This window comes from Gymnoscopelus braueri (assembly GCF_963280865.1).
Source record: "Gymnoscopelus braueri genome assembly, chromosome: 13".
Classification (NCBI taxonomy): Eukaryota; Metazoa; Chordata; class Actinopteri; order Myctophiformes; family Myctophidae; genus Gymnoscopelus; species Gymnoscopelus braueri.
The window spans coordinates 31059343-31083014 of record NC_137615.1 but is presented as its reverse complement, the minus strand read 5'-3'; positions in this window follow the sequence as shown (position 1 = coordinate 31083014).

Genomic DNA, 23672 nt, shown 5'->3' with positions numbered 1-23672 from the left:
TTTAATATCATGCTTATATCACTGAATATTAGTATTTGACTCTTTCCTCACAAACTTCTTACAGTATTTCCACTATTTTGTTTGGGCAGGGGTTTAAAATATCTGAGAATTGAGATGTGTTATTTGTCCCAAAATACCATTCAATTGTAAAACCTTATTTTTTTAATCAGTGTAATCCAGAAATGACAGTAAAAGCACCAGTTAAACTGATTTCATTGTATTGTCATTCATTCATTGCATCATGGTCATTGAGTGTTTCCCCACTGAAGATAACGCAATCAATTCAAATTCAACAATTGTGATGATTGGGTTGTTGTATGTGGTCCCTGTAGGTGGGCTCAGGCAGCAGGGGCTTAGCCAATCAGCTCCACCTCCACAGGATAATGGCTGACAGCCAATGCCTGTGAAAATAAGAAATTACAACTTTATGTGACGTAATCTATACCATGTCTTTCTGCTGTTTTTGGACATTGGTGTTTTTGGATAAAATTTGTTTTTGTGTCTATATTGTAGAACATCATGCTTTATTGTGTACGTTCTGGTCCTGTCTAAAAAGTCTTTGTTCTTGTGTACAACAGGGAAATTCTTTCCTTGTTGTACACAAGGTATATATATTTCATATCACATTTCACTATCGCCATTAAACCTGCTGAATGTCTCTTAACAGCAACGGATGTCTCCTTGTTGTGATTATACGAGGCTTTAAGCTGTAACTGTGTGCTCAGTGCTCTTCATATCAACGAGGGCCAGGCATGTGTGTTGTCCTTTCAGGACAAAAGAGCAGAACTGTTATGATATATTTTAGGCTTAACGTGCTTAACCTTTATCTGGTTGTATTGATTCACTATCATCTACATAAGCATATTAGATATACTTTTGTGACACCATGGTCACTGCTTTATCACATACTGTAATTATACAAGATGCAACTGTTGAAGCACACTATTCTACATTGTAGAACATAATTTTTTAAAGTGTACATATCATACTCTCATCCGGGTCCTTTTTTTTATCTGTTGCAACTCATATCTTCTAGTCATGTAATGTGAACCATACTATAGTCTCTGAATGTTCTTAATACAATTCTAAACTTCTTCTGTGATACTGCCTGATGTCATCTTGTCCTCCAAGGTCGCCACTCAACTGAATCATCACTCACCCGCCTTATCTTCTTTTGTTAAAATAATTGTTAAATAGCTCTATATTCTGATAGTAATCAATCATTGCTATAGTGTGTTTATTCAGTAACTGAAGCTGATAAATGGGTACTCTCACCTGATTGTTTGAAATTGGCAACCCATCTGAAAATGGGCAACCTAAAAAGGAAGATGGGGAGATCCCTGTTATTGGACACATTATAGCAATGATAACTATCTGAATATAGAGCTTTAATCTTTTCTCAAAAAAACATTATGTTTTAACCAAGGAAATGTCTGCCTTTAATTTGAGGAAAACTCTTTGGATCACATTGAGGCCGGGTCAATTAAATTCACAACATACTGTATGTGTATCACTTTTGGAGGATGTACCAACTCTATTTTTCATCATCATTTAACATCAGCCTATGTCTTCAGAGAGAAAATGATAGCCTATTTGCAGAGCGCCGGTTACTCCCATCAGGTCTTGATGAGGTGTGGAAATGTGCAGGTACATTATTAAGGCATAACACAGTTTTTCACATCCAGTTGCAGTTACCAGACTGTGGCTGAGATGCAGGTCTTGCATGAAGTCATAGACTTGAGCACTGCCAGGCACAACTCCTTTCACCATCATGTCGGTGGTTGCCACAATCCTACAAACACAGAGAGGAAAGGAGATGAGGACATGAGGTGTGTTTCTTTACAAATGTATTTATGTATGTACGCAATCTACTCATGTGTGAGAGTGATTTGTGCAACTGTATTTATTCCCTTTAGTGTGCGTGTGTGTGAGTGTGTGTGCGTGCATGCCTGCTTTCATAGGCACAGTTGGTGTGAGACACAGTAGTGTCAGCCTCGTCGGTGATCATCCAATGGAAACTCTTGTCCTTGAAGAGGCGGATCTTATTCCAGTCTGTGTTGAAGTCACCCAGTAGTAGCAGGAGGAGAGGCAGGGATATATACAGGGGAGGGAGGAGAGAGTGGAGTGGGTATGTGACAACTAAAAGTGTAATGAATGTACCTGATTACAGATACATTCTGTGGTAGCAGGATCTGAATGGGGACTCAGAAAATGCACTTAGGACTTCTCGTGATTAGTTGTTTCGTTCCCTACCTATGATAGATGAATGCACTTATTGTAAGTCGCTTTGGATAAAAGCGTCTGCTAAATGAAATGTAATGTAAAACAAGATAGACAAAAGCTTACATAAGACAAGTTCAAATTTTGAGAAGAATCAGTGATATATTTTTATATCAAAAGGAGCTTCTAGACTTACAATTTCTACCAGCGTTGAACTCAAAGCTCACACTGACTGCCTGTGACATATACATGCTACCAAATGGCTTCTTTCAATATATTGTAATCCCATCCTTTTGTTTCACACAAGGCAATAACACCAATCTTTCAACTCTTCCTGCCCCACCCATACAGGGAACTGCATAAAGACAAAAGATTTAATTGCAAATGCCACAAGGGTGCCAGCCAGTGTAAAGCAGGGTGGGGCCCAACCAGAAAAACTATTCTATATCACTTAGTTAATTTTAAACAGTAGTTAATTTACAATGTTCACTTGACTATATAAAATATCTTTGACAATTCTTAGAAATTAATTAACCATAAAACAGCATATTTAAAACTGAGGACCAGCAAAATGCCCTACATTTCTGTAATTTTGCTCATCTTTCTGACATTGTCCCCGGGTTCTCACAAAGATAGTCATACAAGTAACAAGTAAGCACACACACACACACACACACACACACACACACACACACACACACACACACACACACACACACACACACACACGTTGCTATTGGTTCGGACCCGAGCGGGGGTGGGAAATTAATGCTATTGGTTGTGTAGCTTGTCAATCAAATGATCACAAGGTAGCCACGCCCCTCGTACAGCATAGCCTACTTTATCATCAATTTTAAAAGAAATGGGACCATAATTTACCAAAACGCATACCATGGTGATTGAAAGAAACTTTAAACTAGCAACTGGAAGCATAAAGTATTTATGAAAAATGTTTATTAAGGTAATAAAATCAAGTGTAAAGTTCGGCAAAAACCCATCCGCTTGCATAGAGCGTTATTGCTTCTGACACCAGCAGGGTTGAAACAGCGATACAGGCCATTCATATGAACTTTTACTTCCTATATAGACTCTATTTCAAAGGCGGATGCTGGGCCCTTGCAACAGACACTGTCTGCTCTCTATCAACAATGGGGAAGAAGCAAAAATGAATCCTTCATGGGGGGGGGGGGGGGGGTATGAAGTAATTGCAATGTGATCCATGTGTGTGTACCTGTAGATGAAGAGGTATCTATCGTTCCTTGTAGGTGCTGCGACCCAGTAGCTCACTGACGATGTGACGGTACCTGAACTCTGGAGAGCCTCTGGAGAGGAATAAACACACAAACACAGATGCAGACACAGGTGTAGTATACTTGAAATGACAGTCATTGCTGTAGTTCTTGCCTGCATTACATAGGAAAATTAAGCACTCCTCTGACCTATGTATAACAATATGATGTGTGATTTATAACTGACAGGCACCCAATCACTGAAATACAGTGATGGTCTCACTTGTTGACGTGCTCCATCAGTCTGTTGGTTGCAGACATGTCACTATCTCTGACCTCCTGGATCAGAATGACATCAAAGCAATGGACAATCTACAAAGCAGAATTAAAAAAAGGAAATATTGAAATTATTATTATTAAATTATTACCATTATGTTGACCTTTTGTGACTTTTGAGTTTACTTTTAAAGCAGAAGTGTGTCCAGAAGTGTGTTTGCCTGTGATAACAAATTAGTTAATTGTACTAAATTAATAAATATGAATGTACACTTATTGTAACATGGTAGTTTAGATGCTTAGAGTAGGCTACTAAATGTATCATGGCTAGGCTTAGGAGTTGGGTAAGTAACAGTGGTCGATAGTAACTAAACAAAAAAGTTCGGAAACTTAACTCGGTTGATTATTTCTCCACTTTAATAATACCAATTGGTATTGTATTTTATATCGTTGTTATCGTTGATTTGTCCACTTTACAACGAGGTATAACTTGTACGGATCGTGCAATCGTGGAATGTGCAACACAGCTAAACGTGTGGGTAGCGCCCCCCACCCAAAATTGGCCAAAGTTCCCTATGCTTCTGTTGGTAATCACTGCTGGCAGGTGTGTGCCAGTCACGGGTGTGTGACTGGCAGGACCCATGCTCAGGTGCCAGTCACACACCTGTGACTATCACACACCTGCCATCAGGTGGGTGCTGGCAGGTCACTCAAAACGAGAGCGAAATAGCAACAGAAGCATATTGGGGGATTTTGGCAAACATTGTGAGTGTTGATTTAACTCTGAGAGTACACAAATGTAACCAAATGGACCCATAACGGTCCAGAATAACATTATTCTCCTCTTGAGGTTCCCTGTTTTCTACAGTTATTTGAACCCTTTGCCATTGCACAGGTGTTAGGCACTTTCTGTGTTTTGTCACGGAGGGAAAAACACGGCCCCTCACGTATTAATGACCCACATTTTTTTTTAAAGTGAAATACCCCTTTAAAAGTTATTATGGTTTATTTTTGATACATCTACAAAGTCAATGTGGGTAGATACAAACACACAGGTTTGTACTTGTGACAACATCAACATTTGAAGACAGAAATATTATGAATACAATTTATTTTTTCCTCCACCATTTTCACCCCAAATCTAAAGCCACCTAGCTCTTAACTTGTTGTAACTTGAAGTTATTAGTGTTCAAAACACTATAATAGTTCCAAACATTGTAACTATCTCATTGAGATAGACAGAGCACTTCCGCATTCCATTCTTACGATGGGAGTCAACGCTAGTGTCATAACTCTCTCTGGTTCACACTAATCTGGTTTTAGAATCTTAAGCATCCACCTAGAGGTAGAAAGACTGGTGATGCGAGGTTAGTATCCACCCCATCTCTAAGAAAGAGATTGAATCGACCAATGGGAGCAACCGCCTTGCATACAGCCTTTAAAAGTGTGCGAAGAACCTGAAATTTGTCATTTCCTCAAACAGTCTTATTGTCTGCAAAGACACTTCTTCATTGCTGGGCGTTTGCAAAGCTACAAGGTACGTTTTGACATTGTTTGACATTTGTTAATATATAATAATATATATAATGTATAGTATTTCTATTCTACAGACCGGCTGCCTGCCAACATGTGTGTGTGTGTGTGTGTGTGTGTGTGTGTGTGTGTGTGTGTGTGTGTGTGTGTGTGTGTGTGTGTGTGTGTGTGTGTGTGTGTGTGTGTGTGTGTGTGTGTGTGTGTGTGCGCGCGCGCGCGTGTGCGTGTGTGCGTGTGTGAGACAAGCAATGCTAATATTGACAGCCAATTTTAATTTAGTTTTAGTCATAGTCTTCTCTATTTTAGTTGTGTAATGTTTCCCTGTCTACAAATTGAAACAAACAAGTCATGAATTCAAGTTAATGCATTACACCTTAACTAAAAGTGTTTAATTTTAGTCTACTTACTAGAGTAGACAGTAGAATTAACTTAGTTATAGTAAAACAAAAAAGTGTCATTCTCTAGCCATGAAACACGTCACGGACACATCTTGACTTTTTACCACAGTCTGTTGTCCAAGCACACTGTATAAAGGCATTAGACATAAACATCACTGCACTTTCGGACACGTAAAGCCGAGAATCAACACTTGGTTTGAGCTGCAGGAACAGCAATTTTTTTAAATTTAATTTTGTTGTCTTACTTGCTTTAGTTGATAAGAAGTTGCCTGATTATTTCAGTGTGGACTTCAGCCTGTTGCATCTGATTGATTGAATTGATTGAATACTTTATTAGCAGCTTGCAAAAAAAAGCACAGGAAAGTAGGCCTGTTCAATACAAGGTCTGCTAGGCCTATTCATACTCGACGTAAGACCCATAAGTAAGCATAAGGAACGGAGGGGGAGACCAAAAAGGGGAGGGGGGATGGGGGGTTTGTCCGTCGATTATGTCATCCGTCAGGTTGAGCTCTGAGCTCAACCTGACGTACCTGACGTACCTGACGTACGTTCACTGCTTCCCTCTGGAGGATGAATAGCCTCTTGGCCCTAATCACGCATAAGAAACGTGTCAAACTACTGTATGAATGCACTGAATGCACTGACGTAAAGAACGTACCAGTTCCTCACCCCCGACGTATGTCAATCCCCATCTCCGTCTAGTATGTACACCACTTTTAGAGGTGTGTGTGTGCTGTGTGTGACTTGAAAAGTGACCCCCCCCCATGGCTCCTTTCCACCAGGCAGTACTAATGCAGGGTGTGTGTAGGAAGGGCAGGAAGCACTCAAAGGACACTTTTAAACTCCTTCATAGCAGTTATTTGGTTGTGATTTTTGTTTTTGAATGTAAAATCATTACAAAGGTCCCAGTGAGTAAACAGGAAGGGAAACTATAGGATACCAGGGAAACAATGAACCTAGCATCTGTTTAAGTAACAGCTATCTACATTACATGTTCAACATTGTGGTTAACAAAACAAACCTAAGTAACAAGAACATGACCACGACTAACCAAGGTGGAACATTATGTACATGGAAGCCATAACTTGGTCAATCTCTAGCCTCCTAAAATGAGAATTTGTTTCCTTTGGACATGCAGGTCGTGTCAAGTCCTGTCAGAGCTGTGAAGACCAGTAGACCCTGTCCAGTTGCATACCTGTACTGAAACACTGCAGGCCTCTTCTGAGACTGCAGCACAACTCAGGTAAGACTTCAATTGTTATATCGTCACATTGAATAACCACACGGGTGTTGTGCAATAATCCTTTTTACTTCGATACTTCAGCATGGTACAAACAACAACATTGCACTCGTAGCATGCAAACTGACTGAGCTATACATCCGGGTCCTGGTCTAACGTCATTCCCCAAGGCAAACCCCCAGCTCCCAGACAGTGTGTCAATGCCCCCTGCTGGACTGGCTGCTTCCCCAAGTTAGCAGTAATAAAGTAACCTCACTATATCACATTTCCTCCCCTTTAAGTAAACAGCCAGCAGTATCACCCAGTTAACCCATTTCAACCAGAAAACAATATTTCAAAAATCAGCCACTGTGAAAACACAAACATTTCCCTTTTCTCTCTCTTTTTTTTTTTTTTTTTTTTTTTTTTACAATGCAGAAAATTGTCCTTTTACTTGTAATAAAGAAAGGCCTAAACTAGGAAGGAACGTCCTTCCAGTGAGATCAGAGCGCATTGTTGCTCTATTTCTGGAACGAATCTCACTCTAAGTAACAAAGTCTTTGAGGTGCTCGGGCGCATGCCTTTCCCGCCCCGACCGTCTCACCTCTGACACTGCAGGGGGGTCTGATGGGACCGGAATCTCCGGCTCCGGCTGAGTGTCCCTTGGTTCACTCAGAGCAGGCTCTCTGGCTTCCATCACTGCAGGCGGGGGGCCCACAGCGCCGCCACTAGTGTCCTCTGACTCCACTGCTCCCGCCTCTGGCATCCCGCTGGGCACAGTGTCCATCAGCCTGGCACGGACCTGATCCACATGCCTCTTTACGATGTGGCCATTTCCAACAATGACCGTATAGGACACGGGGCCTGATGAGCTATGGATGACGGCAGGGATCCACTTGGGACCATAGGAGTAGTTCTTGATGTACACCTTATCTCCAGGCGCAAAACATCTCAGTCTCTTGGTTGTGTCATGACACTCTTTCTGTTTCTGCTGCTTTCGCTGCACTTTCGCCGTTACATCTGGCATGAGCAGGTCGAATTGAGAACGGGGCCTCCTGGCCATCATTAACTCCGCCGGTGACACACCGGTTGTGGCATGCGGTGTGATGCGGTAGTTGAATAGGAACCTTGAAACTCTGGTTTGTATAGTCCCTTCTGTGATCTTCTTCATTCCGTCTTTAAAAGTCTGGACGGCCCTCTCGGCCAGCCCATTAGTGGATGGGTGAAACGGGGCTGACCTCACATGCTGAATGCCATTGTTCCTCATGAATGCCTCGAACTCTTCGCTCGTGAAACAGCTGCCATTATCCGAAACGCACATTTTTGGTAAGCCGAAAATACTGAAACTCTGGCGCAGCTTCTCTATGGTGGCTTGGGACGTGGATGTTTTCATGGGGTAGACGTCCATCCACTTTGAGTGAGCATCCACTATCACCAGGAACATTGCTCCTAAGAAAGGCCCTGCATAGTCTATGTGGATTCTCGACCACGGTGACTCAGGCCACTCCCATGGATGTAGCGGTGCACTGGGTGGTGACTTCTGGTGTTTTTGACACTCCTCACACGCCCTCACTTCATTCTCCACATCCTGGTCCATGCCCGGCCACCATACATATGATCTCGCCAGGCTTTTCATCCTAGACATGCCCGAGTGGGACTGGTGCAGTAACTTCAGTATCTTAACCTTTCCCTTTGTGGGAATGATCACCCTGGCTCCCCAGAGCACACAGCCGTCTCTCACACTCAGCTCCATCTCTCTCTGGTGAAATGGCTGGAATTGAGCATCTGTTTTTTTAGGCCACCCCTTCAATACATATTCATGGACTTGTGATAAGATCACATCTCTCGCCGTCCAGCGCTTCAGTTGTTGGGTGTCGACCAGTGAGTCATCCAGTAAATCCATCATTAAAACTTGTTCTGTTTCCACTTTGTCACTCCCTGTTTCAGGCAGGGGCAGCCTGCTTAAGGCGTCAGCATTTGCATGTTTTGTCCCTTCTTTGTACACAATGTTGTACTCATAGGCGCTCAGGTGAACCGCCCACCTCTGTACTCTGGGGGAGCCCATTTGTGGGATAGCCTTCCTCACATCGAAAAGAGAGATCAGTGGCTTGTGATCCGTATAGATGGTGAAAGTACGTCCATACAGGTACTTGTGAAACTTTTTTATTCCAAACATCACAGCCAAGCCTTCCTTGTCCAGTTGCGAATATCCCTTTTCAGCAGGGGCTAGTGTGCGCGACATGAAGCCCAGAGGTCGCTCGCCTCCATCCTCCATCCGGTGTGACAGAACAGCGCCCACTCCATATGGAGAAGCGTCACAAGAAAGAATTAATTCCCGGTCAGCTGAATAGTGCACCAGGACTGCTGCAGTGGTCAGCAGGGCCTTGGACTTTTGAAAAGCCTCCTCCTGGTTCCTCTTCCATGCCCAACGCACATCCTTTCTTAATAGTTCATGTAGTGGGGCCAGCAAGGTTGACAAATTTGGCAAGAAGCGGCCATAGTAATTCAAGAGCCCTAAATAGGACTTTAACTCTGTGACATTTGTCGGGGCAGGGGCGTCCACTATGGCTTTCACTTTTTTTTGTACAGGGTGAAGCCCCTGGGCATCCACTCTATGGCCCAGATACTCTACTGCCTCCTGCATGAATGTGCACTTACTCCTTCTTAATCTCAGCCCGGCCTCTTTCAACCTGGTCAATGCAGTGTCAAGGTTTGCAAGGTGGTCAGCCTCATTTTTTCCACTGACCAAAATGTCGTCCAAGTACACAGCCACAAATGGGATTCCTCTTAACAGACTTTCCATAGTCCGCTGAAATATGGCTGGTGCTGACGCCACCCCGAACGGCAGCCTGTTGTATGTGAACAGTCCTCTATGTGTGTTGACTGTCAGATATTTCTTGGACTCCTCATCCATGAGGATCTGCTGATAAGCATGACTCATATCTAATTTTGAGAACCGCTGTCCTCCGGACAGGGCTGCCAACAGGTCTTCCACTCGGGGTATGGGATACTGTTCCAGGGATGAGACTGTGTTCACAGTGAGTTTGTAGTCCCCACATAGCCTTATGGCTCCTGTAGGCTTCAGAATCGGGACAACAGGTGCAGCCCACTCAGCATATTTCACCGGTGTGATAATATTTTCTTTCAACAGTCTGTCTATTTCCTCATCTACTTTTGCGCGCATAGCATAGGGAACAGACCTTGGACGGAAGAATCTTGGACTAGCCTCCGCTTTCACATGGATGGTGGCTTTAGTACCTATAAGGGTGCCCAACTCCTCCTTGAACACTTCCTCATGTTGGCTCAACACCTGCTGCAGTGTTGTGTTGTCCTCCACTTTTATGTTTTGCACTGCTGATCGTGCTCCGGGTCTGGCCTTTATTTCTTTCCAGCTTAGATGTATCTCCTCCAGCCAGCCACGTCCCAACAAGCTGGGGCCCTCCCCCTCCACCACAACGAGGGGCAGTTTCTTTATTTGCTGCTTGTATGCAACCTTGACCTGGGCGACCCCTATTACTCCAACAGGGTCCCCTGTGTAAGTTTCCAACTTGACTCTGATGGGCTTTACACTTGGCCTTTTGTTTTCAATCCACAAACTTTTGAACTGATTTTCGTTCATCACTGTAAGACTGCAGCCTGTATCTATTTCCAAGTTAACCTCTTTCCCATTCAGCTTCATCCCCACCATGTAAGGGTCTACTTTTCTCAGGTGCCCTTCACTCATGCGCCCGAGTCTGAATGTCATGCAGCTCATTGAGAATGTGTCCTCTCCCGAGCTGTTACTCTCGCCCTCATCCTGATTTTCATGCACCTTGTGTGAGCGGTAACTGGCACTCTGTCTCTTTTCGCCCCCCGTCGGTCTTCTGCCCCCTTGGTAATTTTTATTTTTGCTCAGGCACGCCCTGGATATGTGCCCCACTTTACCACATGCATGACATTTCTCCTGTTTAAACTTACAGTCGGCTGCCGTATGTCTGGTTCCCTTGCACCGGTAACACTCCTTGACGTCACCTTTGAACGCAGCCCGAGCCTCGCTTGGGCCAGCGTTAACGTTGAAACACTTCCCTGTGTCACTCACATTTTGAAGATCCCGAGCATTCTTGTTTGCAGTCTCCACCGATATGGCGATCTGTAACGCCTTCTCAAAAGTGAGACCCGCCTCCGCCAGGAGACGTCTCTGTGTCCTGTCGTCATTTATTCCACAGACAATCCTGTCTCTTAATCTGTCCTGTAAAGTGGCACCGTAGTTACAGTCCTGAGCTAGCCGACGCAGCTCAGCCACATAGTCCATTACCGCCTCCTCCGTCTTGCGATTGCGTGAATCAAACTTGAACCTTTGCACAATTTCACTGGGTTTTGGATCATAGTGATTCTTTAGAAGTAGTACTAGTTCCTGGTATGTCTTGTCCTTTGGCTTTTCAGGGCTGAGAAGGCTCTTCATCAGCCTGTAGGGTGCTGGACCTACTACACTTATCAGTATAGCCCGCTGTTTGTCCCCGTCATCAATTCCATTTGCCGCAAAAAACTGCTCCAGGATCTCGCAATACTCTTCCCACGTCTGGGACTTCTCATCAAACGCCCCCACCGTGCCAATGGTAGCCATGTTTTGATCCTCGTCGCCAAAAGATGTTATATCGTCACATTGAATAACCACACGGGTGTTGTGCAATAATCCTTTTTACTTCGATACTTCAGCATGGTACAAACAACAACATTGCACTCGTAGCATGCAAACTGACTGAGCTATACATCCGGGTCCTGGTCTAACGTCATTCCCCAAGGCAAACCCCCAGCTCCCAGACAGTGTGTCAATGCCCCCTGCTGGACTGGCTGCTTCCCCAAGTTAGCAGTAATAAAGTAACCTCACTATATCACATCAATACATTCAGAACCTATTCAGCACCTATAACCTAGCTCTGAGATGGTATGTAAAAGTGGTTGGTATTTAATTACCGTGGTCATAAAAGCTTCCTCCAGGCTAGGGTCAAAGGTCTCTAATACATCTCTAATACAGACTCTTCTCTGGACTCTTCATCAACCACAGTAGAATGTGTTGATTGATTGACTGATTGAACACTTTATTAGTCAGAAATGTGAACAGCATGGTGGTACAGTAAGACATTTAGGCTTGAAGGATAACACAAAAAGTCCTGGTGACTTTTTTCCATTGTGGTCCTAACATCTGGTGTAGTAGCTGACGATGTAAAGATGTCTGGGTTATTGCAGAGATGAAACATGGATGAAATTTATTACACAGTAATGTTTGTACATTCTCACTGAGGATGCATGATATTTGAATATGTCCTTTGCTATGAGTTCCACTATTCTGTCATGGCGTGCCATTCAAGATGTGTGACAGCGTTTCAGTGAGTTTTTCTGTGGTGTGGTGCAAAAGCAATGAGGGACCTGAGTGGTGGGAACCAGATGGAAAGATTGAGTCTGGTGGGAAGGACTTTTACAGTGAATGTGATGTCCTCATTGAGAGCAGTGTTCTTAATTAATTTGATGACCGGCAGCGGTTCCGGTAGGAGACACAAAGAGTCTCCTTTGTGTCTCCTACCGGAACCACTGGTCATCAAATTATTGGCATAGGAATGTGACAAAAACAAACAAATATCCATGAATTCAAGTCTCCATGGGTTGACTAATTGATAGAAAAAAAGTAATTATTTGGGTGAACTATCCCCTTCAGAGCACTTCAGTTGCTCAATGATCTCTAATCCCAACAGTTGTTTACTAAAAGGATTTGTTTCATTGTTTGGAGGAGTTGTTGGGGGAAGGTGACATGCTGCCTGCAGTGCCTGTCCATCTATCGTTAAGCAGAGACGTTGGGTTGTTGTTATTATTATTATTACAATTATTATTATTATTTGTATTATTATTAGTATGTTTTGGTCGGTCCTCCAGCAGTGTGTAAGGGCTCAACTGGACAGACAGCTGCCAGCGTTGCCCAGCGCTGGCTACGCTTCTGGAACATTTATTTTTGAGAACGAGATTTTGTATTGATGGAAAAAGCGGTCCAACTACAGTAGTAACTCAAGTCTTTTTTTGTCTGAATAGAGGGTTTAAGTGCATGGTTAAAATGTGAATTACATCAATAAATAGAATGACATTCTGGTAAAGGGTGCATTTTGTGACCAAGCACAGAGGTGTGTATAGGATGTGAAACTAGGACTGATAAAAACGGTTTCAACTGCTTCTCATTTATTTGGGATACATACATTTATTGCTTCTTTTCTTTATTAGAAGCTCAAGCTCCTCTTATGGGTAAAATCAAATGTGTAAAGCATTCAGGCCATTCATCAATCAACTTTTAAAACAAGGATGTTTACATTCATTGATAATGAAATAGGAGTGTGTGACACGTGTGCCTCTTTAGTCTTAGCCTGGCATGGCCAGATTAATATCACTACGGTACTTATTGTCTCCGCCAGGCCGAAAGGCATGGCGAGAGAGTATGTTTTGCCCCCTGTCCGTCCGTCCGTGTGTGTGTGTGTGTGTGTGTGTGTGTGTCCGTCCGTGTGTCCGTCATTCTGTCATTTTGTGTACAGCTAATCTCCGGCACCGTTGGCTTGATCGCAGCGAAACTGTGCACACACACTCCCTGGATGCCAGAGCAGAACCTCTGCCCCCGCTTTTTGCAAAACACATTTCTTGACAGTACTCCTACAGATTTTATCCAAACATCACTCAAATCAGTACACAGTATCTCTATAGTCATGTGATCAACACGGATCTGTCCAATTTTCCATATTTCATCCTGATTGGCTAAGGTTGGCTTCCAAAGTTTGCAGGATTGCTCCGTTTTCAACAAAATGCCTCAAATCATGAACGCAGCTTGCGATTTCCGTGAGATTTCACACGCACATTCCCACTAGGCCGAGGAAGAAATGCCACTTGAAAATGTTCAAATCAGCCTCATGGTCGCGCTATAACAGACGGATTTGTGTTTTGACCTATAACTGCACCGATCTGTGTAAAACTTTGTAAGCGCACTCCCTAGAGGTCAAGGAAAAACCTTTGCCCTGCATTTTTTACATCTGCCTTTTATAGCGCCACCAGGAGGCCGACTTAAGTAAAACAAATTTTTTTATATTACTCCTTCCGATTTTATCGAAATGTCACGCAAATCGGTACACATGATCTCTACAGTCATGTGATCAAGACGGATGTGTTTGATTTTTCATATTCCATCCTGATTGGCTAAGATTGACATCTAAAGTTTGCAGTAGTGCCTTGTTTTGAACAAAATGCCGCAAATCATGAACGCAGCATCCGATTGCGGTCAAACTTTGGACGCACATTCACACTATGTTGAGGAGCAAATGCCACCCTTTTAACATTGGCCTGTTATAGCGCCACCAGCAGGTCTAATTTAGCAAAACACATTTTTGAACAAAATGCTTCAAATCATGAATGCAGTGTCCGATTGCCGTGCAAGGCCTAAGAAGAAATGGCACCCTTTTCACTTTGGCCTATTATAGCGCCACCAGGAGGCCACAATAACCTACCTGACCTGGCGGAGACCTGTGCTCCGAGGAGCACTTTTTCTAGTTCTGACATGTGCCTGCCCGTTCTGAATGGATCATTGATAGTCCTGAAACATGAACCACATGTTCCTGGTTTGAGAATGTTTAACATTTACAACCGGTACATCTACATAAAGATTTCAAATATTTAAAAAAAGAGGGGAAATATCGCACCCAAACTGAAAAATTGAAACAATAGCATACTGTATAGCAAATCTTTGGAAGTATACAACATACATTTTCCATACAATAATTGGTATTATTAAGATTCAAGCATATCTTGACTATATTTCACGGGGGGAAAAAAAAACAGCCACAATTTGTTCAGATTACATCTATATTTCTCTTTTTACTAAATATTTGTTGTTGATGGTTTTCTTGCGTACTATTTTCTCTTAATCCTTGGAGTGTGTATTTATTTTTGGGGAACAACAGCTGAACAGCACCATCATCATCCATAGTCTTTAATGTCGTCAAAGCCAGTGCAGTGTCACGTTTGATTACCTCATTAACAAATGACATGACTTGCCTGGTGAAACAAGTTCCACACCTCTTACGAACGTGTCTTAGATTTTCTTGTTGTTAGTTGAATGGTTAGTGAGCCCGCCTGGGAAGCCTAAGGTTCGAAGTGTCACTGAGCAAGATACTTAACCCCTAACTGCTCCCAAAAACAAAAAGGAATGGAATGCCCTTCTACGGGTCTTGAAAGCTGCAGCATCTGTGGACATTTTTAAGAACCACTTAAAAACACTGCTGTTTGCGGAATTTCTTAGATTTTGTTGTTGAACATGGTTCACCAGGCAAGTCATGTCATTTGTTAATGAGGTAATCAAACATGACGATATTAAAGACTATGGATGATGGTGCTGTTGTTCCCCAAATGGAAGGAAAGTTTTAAGCCTAAAAACACACTCCAAGGATTATGAGAAAATAGTACGCTGTACGCAAGAAAACAATCAACAACAAATATTTAGTAAAAAGAGAAATATAGAGTGTGTGTGTGTGTGTGTGTGTGTGTGTGTGTGTGTGTGTGTGTGTGTTTAATTTGCAATAATTAAACTGTATGGCATGCTAATGTTTTGAGACATTTTGTCTTTTTATTATAGCCTACACAACTAGTAAATCAATAATTCTACACAATACATAAATATAGGTTTTAAATAACTGATCTCAATAGACCCATAGTGATTATAAGTTTTGCCACAATCATGTAGCTCTACAACAGAATTTTGTAAAACATTTATATGTATATATTTAAAAAAAAATCATATTCGGTATGCGGCCAATACTTTTCCATTCAGTGCATCCCTAATGAATAATAAATATCTAAATACTGAATCAAGCTGTCTTGGGTGCTCACAAAAGCCAGAGTAGACGTGAGAATTACTCCAAACATGTGTGAGCGTGTGATGTGGAGTGAGGTTCTACGGAGCGAGTGAGTCTCTTTTTCTATCTTTATTCATGCTTTGCTGGGTTGCTTTTAAGGTGTTTTTTCATTCATTGGTTAGTGTTTAATCCCCGGTGTAAGGAGCGGGATTTGACTGCTGTGCGCCGCGGCTGCTGCTGTCAGCGTCATGGAGTTTAGAAATTTGACTGGGAAACATGGTATTAAGTAGCCCCTACGGAACCTCTCCCTCCGCTGTATAGCTCCGAGATGAGGTTCCTCGTTTCCCTCTGCCGTTTGAGCAGGACATTTTCCACTTTATATGTTTCTTACCCCTTTCTGCACATCGTATCCAAAAAGTAAAGATTTTCCGCCATTCTCTCAGATGTTTTAAGTTTTAGCGCACCATAAAAGCTATCCAACGAGTTGAAGAAAGTATTTAATTTGCCTCGGTCCTCATCCGGTTACATGTTTTTAAGACATTGCGCAAGAGTTGCGCCCGTAGAGATAACATTACTGAATCCCCTACTGGTCAAATGTTGAATTGCATCTTCTAATGCAAAATATTATGGAACCGGCTGAGGACCGAGGCAAATTAAATACTTTCTTCAACTCGTTGGATAGCTTTTATGGTGCGCTAGAACTTAAAACATCTGAGAGAATGGCGGAAAAGCTTTACCTTTTGGATACGATGTGCAGAAAGGGGTAAGAAACATGTAAAGTGGAAAATGTGCGACAATGTCCTGCTCAAACGGCAGAGGGAAACGAGGAACCTCATCTCGGAGCGGAGGGAGAGGTTCCGTAGGGCCCGGGGCTAGGTATTAAGATGAATCTGAATGGATGAATGGTGGGGTGGTGATTTTTGTGGACGGGGTGGAGAAGGCAAACACTGTCGTTACGAACGGCGTGGTGTTAAAAGACATGGTTGTGTCAGTGACGCCTCTCGCTAGTACTACACCGGCGACAAAAGTGTAAAGGTCCTTGCACACTGGTGCGTCTTTTCGTTGCGTTTTTTTTACAACAATGAAAAAAATTGAAAAAACAATGAAAAAAAGAAAAACGCAACGAAAAGACGCACCAGTGTGCAAGGACCTTTACTGTCAAACATCCCTCCGTTCATAAGTGATGAGCTTATTATGAAGGAGTTGGTCAGGTTTGGGAAGGTTGTATCAACAGTCAAAAAGCTGCCGTCAGGTTGTAAATCGTCTGAATTGAAACATGTTGTGTCACACAGGAGAATGTTTTTCATGATCTTGAATGACAAGACCCGAGACATGAAAATAACGTTTAAATTAACTGTGGATGGGTTTGAGTACACTCTTTTTCCCACTACAGAAAACCTTAGGTGTTTTGGCTGTGGATTCATATGATTAGATCATGCCCAGATCAGCCGTCCACTTCGTCCAGTGCAAGGACGAGTGGTGCGGGTAAAGGGGGCGGGGCTAGACCATGGGGGCAGCCTGCTGCTGGGGGAGAGACAGGAAAGACGAGCAAAGATGGAGAGGTTGTTGGACAGGAGGACAAAACTGATGGGGGGAATGGACAGCAAGAGAATAGTGGAGGTAAGGGAGAGGAGGTGATTGGTGGTGAATCTGAGGTTGATGAGCTTACTGTTAACACTGATAATGATGTTCTGAGCACTCAAGAGGACAGCAGTCCTAGTGCCAGTAGTCGGGGATCCAGTCACCGAAAATTTGAGAGGACCTGTGATGTCATGCTATACTTTTTTTTTGTGTTTTTTCTATTAATTTGGTCATTAAGGTCCACAGAAAGAGAGGCCTGCTCTGCCGGAAACATCGCGAAAAAAAGTTGTGGCCATTTTTGTATAATGAAGCCTTTATTTTTTGACCGTGTGATGTGAATTAGGTTTATTTTCTTAAAGTCCTCAAAAGGTTGTGTAGGCTGTCAATAAATGATTCCCAGATACACAGAACACATATGTGAACAACACCAAGTCCAAAAATACACTCACAAAGCCTTTCCAAATGATTTATAGACATTTTTGGTACAAAAAATGCACCCGTTTTTTGCATTTTCCCCAATACTTTCATCTTTACTTCAATAGTCATCAACTTTGCCATGGGTTATGACATCAGCCAATGTCTCATTCTTTTCATCAATCTTTATAGTCATTCCACAAAAACTTTTTTTTAAATCAACCCTAAATTAATAGGAACTGTGGTGACTTTATTACCCTTATGCTCAAAATTCCCAGAGCCTTTTTTTTCTTGAAAACACCTGTACCCCCACAAAAGAAACGTGTAACACAACAAATTCAAAACAACACAAGTATTTTTTTATTATAAAATAAACAGATGTGCACAGCTGATTCTTTATGTTAGTTGAAAAATCACACCTAGTGTGAAGTGAGCTGTGCTATTTATGAATACTAATATATATTGTCTCAGTTGTGATGTCATAGTGATGAAATTGCTATCCTTGATCTTGATTGGCGTACATACATGCTAAACGTCCCATGACGCTTGGAGCTATACTCCTTCCAGGAGCACAGCTCAAAAAAGGAAATTAAACATTGGCTGAATAAAATAAAGATTATGACATGTCTAATATCACGAAAATGAAAATGATCAGGAAAATGAAAGCAACTAACTAATCAACTCACTCACTGTCACTGTCTTCGAGTGTGAGTTCAACTCGTGAACATTTTTTGGGGTCCCCAGAGACAGGCAATGACACACTTGACACCGGCTCTTGCACAGGAGCATCCTCTGGCACACTTGCTTTTCTTGCAGTGGCAATATTTGGTGCGCTTGTATTGTGCAGGTTTTGCATCCTTCAGCATCATTGTTGCCACCAGCTTACCATTGACAAGCTCTCTGCCAAAGTTGGTTGCCACAGGGTAGGTTGGCTGAGACATGTGTGCCCTCTTACATACAACCAACTGATGCAGGGCTCTGAGAAGGTGTAATTGGAAGGCATCTTCAGTAGGTGGAAGGCAACGCATGTCTCCTTTGATGTTGCCAAAAAGATGGGCTCGCAGTGCATCCAAGTTACCACTGAAGTCACTCCTCTCATACAGTGAAGCCATGTATCGTCTAGCCGCTGTCACGACATCTTGTGTAACATCCAGACTTTCCCCAGAGTCACCGTATTGGCACAGAGGCAGAAGGTCTTTCAGGTGATCAACGGCAGCTTTGTAGGCACGTCTTTTTCCTCTTCTGTAAAGATAGTTCACTGTGTCACATCCAGTCAGTATGTAGGTGCTGAGGAGTATGGATGAAAGATCGGAAGCTTCAACATCATACTTCACTGCCAGGGCATCCACAATTGCATGAGCAGGTAGGTAGATATCCATCTTCTTTACCCATAGCTCCTGTAGGCCATCCATGTGTGTGATGTAATATATGCACATCATGATCACATCTGTGTCAGTAGCCACAACTACAGCCCGTTCGTGGTGCAGATGTTCTACTGAGTATGCAATGTGGGCAAACATCCTGGTATCTGCCTCCTCATGCTTCTCACAGGACAGTTCTGGAAGCTGAATGCAATGAAATTGCTGTACTGCTGCACTTTGGATGTTTCATCGTTCACTGCCAACTTTAATTTTCCATTTGAATATGACGGAATGTTTCACAACCGATGTTGAACTTTTACCTGTGTGACACATGTAATGATATCAAATAAACTCTGCTATCAATCGAGGTTAATATTAAATACATAATCTTTTGTGAAAGGGATAAAGTCCAGCTGTGTGTGGACTGTAAATTAATATACAACAAGTCAAGTCAAGTCAAGTCAAGTTTATTTGTATAGCACATTTAAAAACAACATCAGCTGACCCAAAGTGCTTTCCAAACAAAGAACAGATAGACCTTAGTCTATTTACAAAGCAGAGTAAAAGGCATAAAGAGACAAAGTGCAGTAGAGACAATAACAAAAACAGAACAAAACAAATAAAAACACGGCAGGGACAAAGAAACAACAGACAGAGAACCTCAATCTACGTTAAAAGCAAGAGTAAAAAAGTGGGTCTTCAGTTTTGATTTAAAAATCTCAATGGTGGGACTTATCTTAATGTGAAACGGGAGATTATTCCAGAGTATAGGTGCAGCCACAGAGAAAACCCGGTCACCTTTGGTAATGAGGTTTGTTGAGGGAACTGAAAGGAGTTTCTGGGTGGATGATCTGAGTAACCTAGTGGCAGGAGGTTTATGTAGCAGATCAGAGATGTATGGAGGGGCTAGGCCATTGAGAGCTTTAAAAACAAAGAGCAGTGCTTTAAAATCAATTCTATATTTTACTGGTAACCAGTGCAGTTGAGCCAGCGCAGGGGTGATATGTTCTCTTTTCTTCGTTCCGGTGATGAGTCTAGCAGCTGAATTTTTAACCAATTGTAGCCGGGAGATGGTGGACTGGGGTAACCCCAGATATAGGGAATTACAGTAGTCCAAACGAGAGGTGATGAAGGCATGGGTTATTGTGACTAGGTCGGTGTGTGTTAAAATGGGTTTTAGTTTGGCTATGGTTCTGAGCTGGTAAAAACTGCCCTTGACAACACTACTAACCTGTTTATTAAAATTAAGGGCTGGGTCAAAGAAGACACCTAAGTTTTTTATTGGGCTGTTTGAATTTGCCTTAAGGGGGCCAAGTGCTTGAGAGAGACGAGCGGTTGAGGTTGGAGGGCCACAAAAAAGCAACAACACATTGATATAAATATGATATGAAACACAATTTGTTCTTTCATGTTTTACATTACTTTTCATTTATTTCCATTTTCAGATGTCCAGTGTTTGTGTTATTGAGTCTTTAGCTGTTATGTTGATAGTATAAATGCCTTGTGGTTAATTCATTTCATTAATTTATTTTGTAATCTAATTATTGCTTTAATCTCAAGACTCTTTCGACACACAACTAGATAATGTAGTTTATTCAGAGAGGGAATGAGATGGAAACCTGATTGACCTTTTTTATCACTTTGTGTTTATTTTATTAAATGTGTTTCCCCCATCAGATTTATATTGTTGTTTCATATCAAACTGTCTGTTACTACAACATGAGATTAGATACTTAATTGAAGGATTTATGATTCTGTTAATGATTATCCATTTGACATCCTATCTACAGTTGATCAGATCTGGTCTCTCATCATTCTACTTTACTTCTTCTCCTGTCCTTCAACAAGAGGAAGAATCCATTGGTAAGTAAAGACAACAGAAAATAATGAATTAAACAAAATGATTTTTAATCAGAAGATGTGTTTGATCAATAATAGTAATCATCTAGATTAATATCTTGATGATTTCCATATTTACAAAAGAGAAATCAGATGTTTTGCCCGGGACCCTAATGAGCGAAAATAGCAGATCTGCAAGCTCGCAACGCGGCGCGAAGCGACGTGTTGTGAACTTGTAGATCTGCTATTTTGACTAAGAAGTAAAGCTATTTAAGAAGGTTTACTTCTTAAACATTCGTTTTCTAATTTAGGGAATTTCTTTGATTAGAAAATAAGCCTTGCCGAGCCATGAGGGCCATAGGGCCATAATCTCCTGTTTCTGCAGCGTGAGGCAGCTTGACACACAAGTACACCCTCTGGACATGATGCTAGTATTTCACAAGGAAATGTAGGACATTTCTATGATTATTTTTCTTTAAATCACGAAATTCTTTTAAAAAAATGTTTGAATTTGTTTTCAACTCATGAGAATTTGTGAATTTGTGTGGAAAATCTTTTAAAATAACACTTAGGAAACTAAAAATAAACTGATATTAAATCGCGACCCTCGAAAATGGGTCCTGACCCACTGTTCCGGAAACAGCGATCTAAGCTATAATGTGTGTTGCATGCAAATTTCATTTATTTATTTTGTAATCTAATTACCGGTATTGTTTTAATCGTAAGACTCTTTAGACATGGAACTAGAGAATCCAATTTATACAGAGAGGGAATGAGATGGAAACCTGATTCACTTTTGGTGTTTTTGTGTTTATTTTATGAAATGTGTTAACCCCATCAGATTCACTGTTATTCATGAAATTATTTATGAAAAACGTTTGAATTTGTTTTCAACTCATGATAACTTTTTTTTTTTTTTTTTTTTTTATATCTTTAGAAAATCCTTTACAATAATACTAATGACACAATTTAGGAAACAAAAAACAAAGTGACTCCCAACCCACTGTTTAGGAAACGGTGATCTAAGCTATAATGTGTGTTTCTGCTTGGTAATTTAATCCAGAACCCTGGTGTGAACTGTGACCCCCCCATCCTCCCCACCTGTGTGTTGATGTGCTGAGGTTCAGTTCAGGTGAGGAAGGCCTCCATTCCCCCACATTGCATCACACACTGTAACCAGAGATTACCTCCACCGTCCTGGTTCTGGTTCCTATGCCCCAAGGAAATAAGTTTTGTTGTAAACAAAGGACTTTGACATTCACACATACTCTAGCCTATATAGCTTTCTTAATCACAGCCAGGCAGGAAATTGAAAGACAAACAAACGGGTATAATGTATTTCACAGAACAAAACATGAAACTCAGATGAAGATGGGTCCCATTAAAATGGGCAAACTTCAAGCACACTCGAGTAAGGACTTAGTTAAAAGCCTTTAATATGACGAGAGAGAGAGAGAGAGAGAGAGAGACTAATGAGGAGTGAGTGAGGGCAGGTGTGATTATGGATTGAGAGGGAATGACAGCAGGTGAGGTGGGTAGATCCAATCCATGGGAATAGGCCAGGTGGACTGTTGCTGTTGCTCACTTTCTAAAAGAACATAATTATGTCAGAAAATTGACAAACAAATATTGTTAAGCATTTCATGTTATGTTTAACAATTGCACATGTATTCACTGATACAGTCATGATGAAGCCTGCATCAAGTGAGGCTTGAACTGGCAACCTTGGTGTTGTGAGGCATTCGTTTAAGGGAGAAGGCATTGGACCAACAGACAGAACCTGTGAAAAAAGAGATCACACAGATTATACAGTTTCACGCAAATAGCTGGAAAATCCTGGGTTTAAGTGTTTTTCAAACTGCTCCAAATTGCGGACAATCTAAGGGCGGAGCTTACTGATCAACGTGATAGATGTGTTCCTCATGAGTCAAGGCACATGTGTAAGCAGGTTTAATGGCTGTCGGCCAAACGAGGCATGACTTTTGCCTGTTTAAGGTTTGCATTTAAAAAAAAAAATCGCTATAGCGCCCCCCTTTGACCAATTGGAGTAAGATTGGTTTCAGTGATATTTGGAATGACCCTCAACATTACCGCAAAGTTTCAAAGAAATGTGAGTCTGCATGTATGTGATAGGGGCAGATGAATAATTGTCATAAAACTGCAATATTCATTGGCTCATTAAAGCTTCATTTTTTCACTTATGGAAAATCCGCTTGCCCTGTTGAGTCGGCATAGGTCCAAAGTTCATGTGTAAAACGTTTCGTGCAGATTACTCAAAAATCCCAGGAGGAGATAGGTTTTAACTGTTTTTCATATAATTCAAAATGGTGGGAGATCTAAAGGTCAGAGGTCAAAAGTCAGAGGGTGAAAGTTGTTCATCATGAGTAGACGCATATGTGTATTGAAGTTTCATGGCTGTAGGTCAAACAGGGCATGAGTTGTACCTGTTCAAAGTTGGCATTTTCAATTGAGTGCTATAGCGCCACCTTTTGACGAAAGATTGTGAGATTTATTTCTTGATAGTTTTTCATGACCATCTACCATATGGCCGAGTTTCGTAAAAAGCGACAGCACGGTTCAGCCAGAACTGCGAAAAGTGGCAGAAACAGAATACTGCCAATCTTAAAACAGGTCCAGAGCTGAGCTCTGGTCCCGTAATTACACAATAAGGAGAAAAGGTGGTACTTTACCTGGGATGTGCTATATCCATCCAAAGTATCTTCTGTGTCCATGTGTTAAACAGCAGT